We start from the raw sequence: 12,695 nt of genomic DNA on the forward strand, positions 1-12,695 counted from the left end.
CAGACACAGAATGTAACCAATAAAGGAAAAAGGAACTTAAATTCTGATATCCTATTTCCTCAGAATAAAGGAATGATAATTTAAAACATACACAATCAGATGCACTGCAAAGACCATCCCACCTACCAATAGTCAACATAGATATTTGTTTATATCACAGCATCTACATACTCCAGGGTGCCTACCTCATAAAGACTGCCCAAATGAAGGGTCTCACTAAAGCAAACCAGGCATATAACTGAATTTAGCATGCTCTCTAGGAAGTTTCATGAAGAATAAACAACCATAGATAATCTGAAGGTGTCTAATGGGCAGATTCTGCTTTCGGCCTTCCGTGTGGAAGGAGAACTGCCTCCAAATAGTTTTTGCTGTAACGAACTGCATGTACCCTAGAAACACCTTGAGCTGAAGGATAAACAAAAGGTACAGATTTAATGATAGTATAGTGAAGGATAAGGAGATCTTTAAGGGCATTGGAAGGACCACAATTATCTTCAATCTTATCATTAATGAATTCTTAGCATGAAAGTACTGCCGGTAGTATACTAATTAAAACAGTCTCAGAACAGATCAGGAGATGCGACAGGCATTTCAGAGAAACGAAGCTTCCTGTAAAGGATAGAAGTGCTATTCCTTCCAGGTTGCTGACAGGGAGTCTAGCCAGTAAGCCCTTTTCCTCGGCCCTTCTTGGGACATCAAAGAGGGTGGAAGTAGTAAGGATATCATTTCAGGTACAAATGTGGGGTTAATTGATGTGTATCTGCTTATATGTGCATACACACTTCAGAGGTGGTATTCAGCAGGTTCTAACCAGTTCTGGAGAACTGGTAGCGGAAATTTTGAGTAGTTCAGAGAACCGGCAAATACCACCTCTGACAGGAGATTTTACAGTATCCTTCCCCTGCCATGCCCACCCAAGCCACACCCACAGAACCAGTAGTAAAAGGTTTGAATCCCACCGCTGACACACTTCTATAAAGACACAGACTTTGCACACAACCACTGTGAATCTGAAATGTTGCAAGTGAATTTGTACCGATGGATTCAGAAACTTCTAATCAAAGACTCAAAAGTCCATTAAGAACATGTTGTGATATGGTCCTATATATTCCGCTTCATTTTGTGTGTCCTTTTTAAAAATTAAAGCCTGTCTGTTGTTCTTTAAAAAAATAGACAAATAAATCAATGACAAAGACTCTTCACCCAAATGGTAAACTAATATTTCAAATATTTCACAGGAGGGGGGAAAACTGACACCAATCAAAGATGGGAAAATAACATAAACGGAGTTTATAATCCACTCCCCCCAAAGGAAACAGTACAAAGTGAAGGAGAAAGTGAGGAGAGAGGAGGGCTTTTAATAAAACTGCACTGCCAAAAACAAAACAAAACCAAGAATGGCAGATAACTGTTCTACAGCATTTATGTTTTAAAAGAGCCCTTAAACAGTAGAAAAGAATGTAAGAGACATTTTTAGTGGTAGCAACTTATCCACAGAATTTAGCAAATTTATATCTCAAGTGGCACCCTTTGAGTTGAGGGCCATTTCTACTATTTTCATGCAGTTTTCTGTGCATCAATGCAGCATGGGCTTGTTATTGTTTTCTTCTAGAAGTTTTTAGTAAGCCCATATCCCAGTAGTTCTTGATCTGCCATCCAAGTGCCCTGTCTACCTTTTCCATATCAGTTGGTTTTTCAAAGGGAAGGAATGAAATATCTCATCTCATAATAAAGCCTTTAGGTACATATAAAGAAGCTTTTTGGGCATATGGCATGACTAGTGTATGGAATGCCACTCTATTTAAAATACCAAAAACATGAAAAAACGTTACAGGACTAAAGTTACTTTTCATGTTAAACCAGAACTATATTTTTTTGGTGTGTGTATGTATGTGTGAGTGTGTGTGTGTGTGTGTGTAGGGGTTGCAATTTTAATTCAAGGTTTGAGGGGACTAGCTTCTTCTGTAGAACCACAGGGAATATGTTGGAGCCAATATCTATTGCTGTTTTGATTCAAAGCTGCAAACATTTTGACATGCCTTTCACCCATTAAAAACCTCAAGACAAGCCCCTCCCCTAAAATAGGTTAAAAACATTGGTCTGCCAACCAGGAGTTTGGGAATTCCTTCTACACTAAGCCATCGTAATGCAAACCCATCTTTTACAATTTTAATCCATGTCACTTTTCTTGTGGCAGCTTCACATGTTCTGTTTGGGATACCTTTATACATTAATGAGCCGTGGTGGCACAGTGGTTAGAGTGCAGTACTTCTGCTGATTGCCTCTTGCCTGCAATTTGGCAGTTCAAATCTCACCAGGCTCAAGGTTGACTCAGCCTTCCATCCTTCCAAGGTGGGTAAAATGAGGATCCAAATTGTTGGGGGCAATATGCTGACTCTGTAAAATCACTTAGAGAGGGCTGTAAAGCACTGTAAAGCGGTATCAAGTCTAAGTGCTATTGCTATTAAGCCAAAAGCAAATAAAATAATTATGTTTGTACAAGGCAACACAAAGTGTGGCCAATTTTAATATAGGTAAAACTGAGGAACAATAAAAATACTGATTTGTGGGGCAGTCTAGCAAAAGAGTACGTAAGCAAGGGTAGGAAAAAGCATTGTGCTGAAACAATATAATGATTAATAATATGCTTTAAAAATAATCTAAGCTCAAAATCATTCTGCAGTGCCTGACAATATCTGCCGTGCTGAGATAATACTACCTATTGGGAAGTATAAGACATTTAACTTCACTTAGCGCCTTTGAACACTTTTGGGTGCAATATTTGCTCAGCATGATGCATATCTTGTTCTTCCTCTGTATTGTTCAATTTATAGAAACTGCTTGCATTATTTTAACCTCCTCCACCCAATGGTTTACAACTCTATCCCAAAGGTTCAAAATACATAAAAGTTTTTTTACAATAACTTTTCTAGCTTCAAATTCTGTATCTAAAGTTCATACCTGAGTTCAGGTTTTTTTTAGTTTTAGTGCACTTTAGTTTAATATGTAAGCGTTTGGTAAAATTATTTATTAGTGACATTCACTAAGTAAATGGGGCTTTAAGAGAGCAGCTTCCATCAAACTTTAAACCTCTGGGTAAGATAAAAATGAAATATTAATGTGGGTTGCCTAACATTTGCTGACAAAAATAAAACTTTTCCATTCTCCTTCCTTCTGCAGTAACATATATGCCCCCAAATCTCTTTGGAGGATCAGACAGAAGATCTCGAAAATACATGTTTACTTTCCTAAATTTTTTAAAGACTACAGTCCTACATACACTGAATTACCAGAAACTGGACAAAAGGATTTCTGATTGCACTGTAAAATGAATTGGCTACCAATCCTTTTTCAGGAAACACAAGAAATTACAAGATGGAGAAAGAGGAGGACAAAGTACTATCAATTAGTAAAGCTGGAGTGAACACTGTTTTTTTTAAATCCCAGCATTTTAAATAATATTATGACTAGAAAAATTTGTTGAACAACTGAAAAATAATAATTTTACTAATAATCCTTATTGGAGTCTAATTAATTCTAATATTAATAATATTATTTAAGTCCAATGTTAGCATTCTAAATTAATTTTGCAAGTTTTGTCAGGATTGTATGTAACCATATCAACCAGCAATAAGCTAAGACTGGAACAGTTTTTAACAAGTTTGAATAGCCAACTAAATAATGGGTAACTTTTTTCACTGTCATCTTTTCTCTGATTTTATTTATGAGTCACTATCTTGGGTTGAGGAGTTACATTTACACATTTCAAAAATGTATTTGTCATTTTGTTAAACAGCCAAATATATGAAAAAGGCACACACATATTTGACAAATAAAATGTTCACAGGAACTCATGAATATGTTCTATTTTAATCCACATGGTACACTCTTTGAAAAGGTCAGATCTGTCTGAAATCAATGGTGCATTTAGAATGAAGAGGTCTCACTAAGAGGCACAGTTTTCCTGAAACTGGCTAGCTACAATGAGTGACTTCATGGTGAGGATGCCCAACACTTTGGAAACCTGTGTCTTTTTTTATTGAGAACCTTTCTGGCTGTGATGTGAGGTATAAACGCGACAAAAAATGAGTAAGTAATTACACAAGCAGATAAGAAATAAAATGTTTAGGAAATGAGGGGACATTTCAAATGAATAGGGCTTGATGATGAAACATGATGTATTTCAACAACTTAACATTAATTGGATTGCCATATTCCAAAAGAGCATGGGAATCAAGGTAGGATCTGAATTGACTTTGTAAACATATCAGTTGGGTACATTTCAATGCTGGAATGCTATTTAACATACAGACAGTAGAGTGGAAGTTAATTTTCAGTTGTTCTCTTTCCTTCTATCTGTTTCAATGCCAGGTTCATAGAAATGTATTTCCAAAAACGCACAAAATGCTTGCAGCAATGGCTAATCCAACAATGAACGATTATGGGAACTGCAGCTAAATCGTTAGAAAGCACAACGTAATACACAAGATCAGAATAGGCATAACACTCATACAATCTTCTTTTTTATACTATAAACACATTGTGATTAAGAGCTTCCACGGCTACTTTTCAACTAGTTTTACTAGATTTTTTTTCCTGATTACTGATATGTATTTCATGAAATAATGTCATGGAATTATTGCATGGAATAATGTCAACATTATAAAATTATTCTTTACTGATCTTATGTTAATTGGGAAATTGAGCAGTTTCATATGCAAGTTCAAGAAAATTCTATGGTTAGCCAAGGCTACAGAATCTAGCATCTAGAATTTCTAGCATCTAGTAAAATATCAGATAAGCAAGAAATATGAACAACATATCCAGTCAGGGTATTCTATATATTGTGAAAAGATGGCACTTGTGGGAAAAGATACACAAGCAATAGCTATGCAAATGAAAAATTCATTCTTTGGGAAAGATCAATAAAAAGTTTCTCCTTTTCTAAATTTATCTTTAGTTGCAAGAAAAAGCAAATGGGTTGTTTGCATCTTCTTTGATGATTGTTGGTTCCAACATCAGATACTTAAAAATGTAATAGTATGGGAGAGAACTATCATAACCATGATACTGAATATGGAGTGGTAGAGGAAGAAGAATTTTAAAAAAAGTATACAGAAAATCCTTCGTAATGTTCTCATGGTTTTTCTTTCCATTTTGATTGTTTATATACTTTGACAGCATATACTCATAGTTTGCTGAACTCAGTTGGTTTCTTTGTTTAATCAGAACTTAAGAACATTTTAGCACAAACCTTTCCTACAGTGTTTATTTATATGATATTAAAAGCATAAATAGAATTTGACAATCTTTCTCGGATTGCCACTCAGTGAGGGGAAATTACTTTACATATTATCATAATCTCACACCCCCACAAACCTCTATGTCAGTTTCTCAAACGGTATGCAGTCCAAGTGGTAGAGTGTGTAGAAAAAAGTAGTTTTTCTGCTTTGATTGGAAAACAATCTGGATTAAGTTTAGTATTAGGTAAAATAATAATATATTTATAATACATCGAATGTTCATGGTAGAAAAAAAAACACAGTACTGTAGTGCCTTGAAAAAAATATGTTATCAGTTCCTGTCTTATCAAATATCAGAATTAAGTTGGATAGGAAAGGAGGAATAAAGAACTACTTCTTGTGATATTTTCATTGGTGGTGTTTTGTCTAAAATATACTGTTTATGTTATAGCCTAGAGAGTATCTTGTTCTGTCAGGATCTACATATTATTTTTAGGACATAATAGAATACAGCTCCTTTCAGGAATTTTAAACTAACTTCTATGCAGTGCTAGAATTTCAAAGAAAGCTTGTTTCCTTAAGTCAAAAACAACCAACAATAAAATGAATTCCTTGAGGTAAAAGTAGGTTTCCATTACATTATACCACTAATTTTTAACATGAGTTTCCTTTTAGACTCACCTAAGCATAAAAATACTATGGTTTTTTTTTAAAAAGTCTATTCCCAAATCAAGAAACTGTTTGTGGCTTCCTTCTCTATAGTGTACTACATCAAACTAAGTATAATATTTCATTCAGTCTGAGTATTCAGAAAATATTCAGTTTAAATTTTGCAGTCTTGTAGTCACAAAAACAGGCAAGATATCAGAATATAAACTGACAGCAAACAGCATTCCTTGCTGAGGATGTTACCTAGTTAGGGTAATAAAACATTTGTAAGGAAACAAGCAAGCTCAGAGAACACCAAGGATCCCTCAAAAAGACATCTGCTGGTTGAGACTAAGACTACCATAGATCCATAAAAAATAGTAAAATGATGTCTTCCGGTTTGTCGGCTTCGCGAGCGGCAGGGATTCGCGACACTGCGCGATCCCTGTTGCGCTAGCCGTTTTTGGTGCTCCGATCCGGACGGGTTTGGAGCTAAGGCTGCCCTGCAGGGGTGGCTGAAGATAGGGGGGATCCGGAGAGGGGTTTGGGGGTGTTGCAGACCCCCTCCCCGGCGGGCAGAACCCCCTTTTCCCAAGACGGTGCAGCAGCGGTCCGTAATGGCCGCCACAAAGAAGCTGGATAAGAATGCGCAGGAGGAAGAGGAGAAAACCTTTGAGAGTGAAAGTTTTTCTTGGTTGACCCAGGACTCTAAGACATATTTAACACAATTCCTGGAAATTATGGCTTTTTGAATGATACTTTCCAGAAGAGAAAATAAGCGGCAATTTTGAGGTGCTGAAAGGAAAGTTTACTCTCCTTCCCTACGGAATCAACAAGTGGATACTGAGAAACCTGTCTTTTTTAGGTAAAAACTGGCTTTATGTGATAAGTGGGAAGGGAGAGGACAAAAAATATATTTATATGTTAAGATTTTGTTGGAGGAGAAGCCTTAAGGATTTGAAGACTGAAATGTATTGCAATGAGGCTTTAAGATACAGATTTGGACTTTCTTTTTTTTGATTGATACTACCCCAGGAAGAGAAAGTGAGAACTTTGTCTTGGCTTGGATTGATTGATGACTTTGGGATTGTTCTATTTTTTGAAATATCTTGGTTGTTGCAAGAAGAAAGAGGGGAGAAAAAAAAAGAAAAGAAAAGATTTATAATGGCTTTTTCTGTTGAGGAACTGAGAAAAGAATATGAGCAAACAAAAAAAGATGGCGAAGATGGTGTGAAAGAAGCCTTCTTTTTTTTAGAAATGGCGCTTGTTACTTATCAACAAACACTACAACAGATGGAGGCAGCAGCAGCAGCAGAAGAAGAAGAAGAAGAAGAAGAAGCCATCTTTAATGAATTTCAAAATTTAACTAAGAAAGAAGGAAGAAAGAAAGGAAGGAAAATGAAGGACTTAAGATTTAAAAAAACACTCAAGAAAGAGAAAAATAAGGTGCAAAATCAATATAATGATAGTAAACAAAAGAAAAAAGGAACACAACAGAGAAGGGAAGCCAGTAAGGCAGAGGCTAGGAGAAGGAGGGGTAGAAAGGTCTGGTGAGAGAAGAAAGAAAGGGAAAAGGTGGAGAAAAGCCACAAAGTTTTGAAATCAGATGGGAAAAGAGGAATCTTATTTAGGGACAAAGGGTAAAGTATAATTTCTTTAAAAAAGATTTTGCAAGGTACATAAAATGGTATTGTAGCATTTGTATTAGAAATAGAAAATTAGAATGGTTTAAGAGTTAATAAGAGATTAAAATGTTGAAATGTTTAATAATGATTGATTTTAAAATCTAATAAAATATTAAAGGGAGTGTTTAGAATATTGAGTTTTAATTAAAGAGTTTAATATGACTATGGTATTGATGTTATTATAAAATTATTATTGTAGCATTTGTCTTTGGAAAAGGCAATGGGAATGTTATAAGATTCAATATTTAGATCTATTATTTAACGATGTATTTAATCATTTTGGATTTATTATTTTTCTTTATTAAAAAAAAGAAAATTAGTAGATAGAATGTACCAAGCAGAATCAGATTGGGTATTAGGTGTTATTTTAAATGTTAATCTAATTATTTTAGGGGGAAGATAGAAAGGCATCATACTCTGTTTAGTGATTTCAGGAGAAATTCTTTTTTTTTTATTATAAGGAATGAGACAAAGGGATAATAAAGAATGGACAAAAGATACAAATATAACGACTCAAATTAAGATGGATTAAATAAGATAGAATTAAGAAGAGTGAAATGTGTGGAGAAGCCAATATAGAAGACATAGAATGGTAAATAAAATAGGTAATGACATGTAAGATGAGCATGAATATAATTGAAGTCCATGTAGAGAGAGGTACCTGGGGCCAAGTTACTTTCCTAAAAGATTTTTTATGTTTGTGTGTTGTGTGTTTATGTTTCTGGGAGAATTAATAAAACCTTGCAGAAATATAGAATGAGAATAATGGTAACCAAGTCAGAAAGAAATAGATGAAATAATAATAGTGAAATTGAATAAGAGTTAAAGAGAAGTAAAGAGAAACTGGAAAAGAGGTATTTGTATGCTCATATGGAAATGGTTTAAAATAGAACTATATTGTATAAAATAAGGTTTTATTTGACTTGTAAAATTTATAATGGAAAAAGGTTCAAGTATGTAATGGTTAATGATGATTTGTTTGTCTTTAAAATTAATAAAATTTGTTTAAAAAAAAAAAGTAAAATGCATAGATATCAACCTGCCAATTAAATAAGTATTTTCAAAGGATGGCGTTTCAAGTTTTAATATATGAACTGTGAAAACTCGACCATCAGAAAGACTGAATTAAAAACTAAGGCCTTAAATTTGTTAATGGAAAGAATGTTTGAGAACACCAAACAGCTAAAAAATCAGAAGGAGTATTGTAGAACTTTTTGAATTAACAATGTTTATAAATTTTATGTAGGCATGTTTTCATAACTGGCCTCTATATAACCAACCTATCCTCTCCAGACTTTCTCAAAAGCTTATGCCTGTTAATGTTTGAAAAGCTATTACCAGGCTCAACTTGAGTCTGCCACCATACACCAATATGCTTCTCCTCCCTCAATATCTTGAATGACAAGAAGAACAAATAATTCACACAATTTGAAGTAAATCTAGTCTGCCCAAGCATTAATAATGCAACCAACATTCAGACATTTTGTATGCACAATGATAAAATATATTGAACAATGCAATGACAGGAGACACTGGCAAGGAGCCCAACACATTTTATTTATTTTTTGTCCTGAAAGTAATAGAAAAAGAAGCTAGATAGTATCCTTGAACACACAAGACTAGGAGCTAGATAGTATCCTCGGACACACAAGCAGGGGTGGGATTCTACCAGTTCTGTCCACTTCTGTAGAACCGGTTGCTCTGAAAAGCAGCAAACAGAGACCATACATAGAACCGGTTCTATGTCTGCTGCTGTTTTGGCCCACCCGCCCGCCGGGCTCTTACCTGACCTTTATTTCCTGCTTTTTCAACCACAGCTGCTTTGCACGACACAGCTGCGGTTGAAAAAGCAGGAAAAAAGGGCTTTTCCAACCGCTGCTCACTTGCACGCAGCACTGCTCAGCTGTCCGGGCAGCTCAGCAGGCCATAAATTGCACGTGCGCGACGCAGAGCAACAGAACCGGTAGTTATACTGGTCGGATCCCATCCCTGCACACAAGTATGGACTTACAAGAACACAATGAAACTGTTATAGACAGGGAAACCTTGCAAAGTATTTCCATTTGTTAACAAAGAGTCAGAACTGACCGAATGTCTGAGCCAAAATAATACCAGTCGTCTGATATTGCCATGTAAATATAAATATGTACTCACATAATTGATTAATTTGAGATAAAGATAACTAGATGCCTGCTTTATCCAGTTATTCCTGGTTATTGCCTAGGCAAGAAAGTTCTACACTAAGAACTCGTAACATAGATATAGAATAATAGGGTTGGGAAGGGTCTTAGAGGTCTTCTGGTCCAAGCCCCCTGCCCATGGCACGAGATCCTAAACTATTCTGGACTTTCTTTGGGCTTGATGGTCACATGAATGATCACTAAAAGAAAAACAAAATAGAATGATAGAGTTAGAAGGGACACCAGAGATCCTCCAGTCCAACCCCCCACCCAAGCAGGAGACGCTATGCCATTTCAGACAAATGGCTGTTCAATCTCTTCTTAAAAATCTCCAGTGATGGTGTAGACACAACTTCTGGAGGCAAGTCATTCCGCTGATTAATTGTTCTAACTGTCAGGAAAATTCTCCATAGTTCTAGGTTGCTTCTTTTCTTGATTAGTTTCCACCCATTGCTTCTTGTCCTGATTTCAGGTGCTTTAGAGAATAGGTTTTTTGTTTCCATTTCAGTGTAATTATTTTTACTAAAAGTATTGGGTTGGTTTTATTTCAAAACTATTTTAATACATGAAAGATCTAGGAGTTCACAAGGAAATATTCAAGGGGGAAAAATCCCTCAAAGCTATGAACTCCTGGAGAATATTCATCTAAATTGTAGACAATCAAGTAAAAAAATCCAGTGGCAGCAGTAGTGTCTGGCAGTATTTATAAAAATAGCATGTTCTTTCACTAGCTTTTTTTTTTTTTTTAATCTGAGCTGAATGCTGTAACACTTTTACCTAAAGATATTACAGCTTTTTTCTTTTTCTTTTCTTTCTTGCAATGCCATCAGAAACACTAACCAGTTTAACATATAGCAACATTTAAGAAACAAAGAGACAATAATTTACTTTTCATGCCAATCACTTTTATGTATAATTGTGAATTAATTTTTTTTTGTTAATACTGAAATAGATACTAGATTGATACTTGTGAAATTCTTTATGGAGTTTTACAAAATGACAGTATTGCCGGTAGACTATTTACAACTTCCTAAGTGATTAAAATAATACAATTTGAAATTTATCCTTTGCTAAACCATGCAGTTCACTTTTAAGTATGCACTTGAATTTAATTTCTGAAGATTTATGTGAGGATATGGTTTAATTAGTTCAGCACCCTTAAGTGATAAACCGTACTTCATAAAATTGTTTGTTTTTCTATTCATAAGCAAGAAAAGATTTCCCCAAAGAAATACATTAAGAATTCTGCTCCATGAGAATGAAAACTATAATGTTCTAAAACCCAGTAGGATGATGCTGGGTGCATTTATTTTGTGCTGAAGTAAAAAAACAAAACAAAAAACAACCAGCAAAGCATCTTACAATCTCAGGTTTCCCACTGAAGTTCGCTATTCACTAATAACTATTATCTAAAGCCCTTTCCCTTTTATCCCTGGAGATAGTGGAGGGGATGAGAGTTCTGCAAGGAGACACTTACCACGCACTCAATTATTTTCTGAATCATTTAAGTTGCTTCAATGATTTCACATCCCGGCAGTGTCTTTACCCACAGTAAGTGTTATTCAATCCAATAGGACTGACTTCCAGTAAAATAATACAAAATCTTATAACAGAGAAATATTATGGAATCCAAAGTGGCATGTCCCTAAATTCTGGAAAGTTTGAGAAAGGGGGAAAAGTGACTCTCTTCAGTATTTGTTAACAGAAGGAGATCATAAAAAGACCGTAAAAATCTATCTATGTCACATCTGCTAATAAAACTTGAAAAGCTATGGTGATGGTATATTCTTTATTGTACTTTCTCCCCATTCATTCAAAAGTATTTGGCATCTCCTTCAGCAAAACTGTCACCCCTGCTCCACCCTCAGCAAGCCACCAACAGATAACCTTTCCTGTCACTTCATTTCCTTGTTCCGAGAGCACTGCTTATTATTGATACCCATCTGTCATGACATAGCTGTGGCCTATTTGTTTATACGGGAAAGCTTCTGCATAACTGCAGTAGGCTAAAAGTCCACTTTTATTATTATCTGACAATCAGGCCCTGTATATATAAAGAACACATCACTGTTTGCACATAGGAATCAAACTGAAGGAAACTGACACATTCTATGCTAATGGTATATAAATTCCAAAGGTGGCACTTATTTGTGATTAGCTAATTTTTGAACAAGAGAAGGCTAAGACTTAAATGGTATTGGTTATATTTATATTCATCTACAAAAGCTTAAAAGACAACCATACTGGGAAATATAGGATTACTAGCTCAATACCTGTGCTTTGCTATGAAACTATGTGGTCGGGCTTAGTTTTTGGGGAGGAAAATAAAGGGAAAAAATTCTGTCTCTGCCTACCAGCATCCATCGGTATTCATCTGGCTAGCGTCTTGTCAGTGTGTGAGAGAGTTGAGGGCTGTTTGGAACGTGAAAGAGTATTTGCTGTGTGAGCAAGGAGACAAGCAAGCAGCCTGGGCATGGCTTAGCTCAACTGTTCCGTAAGTAAAGCTGGTTGCTGCTGTGAAACTAAAACTGAAACTCCTCTCCTCTGCTTGTGTTTTGCATTTGGAACAGATTTCTTTTCAGGTGGGGAGGGGGAGTAGAACTCCTTAGCATCAGAGCATATTAATAATAATTTAGGAAATATTAATGCTCTGATGGTCATTTCAAACAATCCTTTCTTAGTGAGTACCTAGAAGCCAAGAGGAACATACGTGCCAAATTTCAAGTTTGTAGGCTTTATGATTCTGGAGATTTTGTGATGATGCGTGAGTGGTATTTTGCTTTTATGTATATAGATTGTATGTCAGATCTGTGCGCACTTATAAAAAGTTAAAAAAAATATTTTGAAAAAATTATTAACTAAAATTAGCTAATATATACAGAGAAAAATGTTGTTTAAATGATGGTGAAGTTGTTACACATGATTATAGGTACTGCAGC

At 35.3% G+C, this 12,695-nt stretch overlaps 1 protein-coding gene across 4 annotated transcripts in view; it reads right to left on the reverse strand.

The window, feature by feature from the left end:
* Positions 1-12,695, reverse strand: part of NALCN (sodium leak channel, non-selective) — a 228,022-nt gene that overhangs the window by 51,135 nt on the left and 164,192 nt on the right. The window lies entirely within an intron of this gene.

Source organism: Notechis scutatus, chromosome 5, assembly GCF_049901735.1.
Source record: "Notechis scutatus isolate UNSWTSFEM ecotype Mainland chromosome 5, rNotScu1.2, whole genome shotgun sequence".
In the NCBI taxonomy this organism is placed as follows: Eukaryota; Metazoa; Chordata; class Lepidosauria; order Squamata; family Elapidae; genus Notechis; species Notechis scutatus.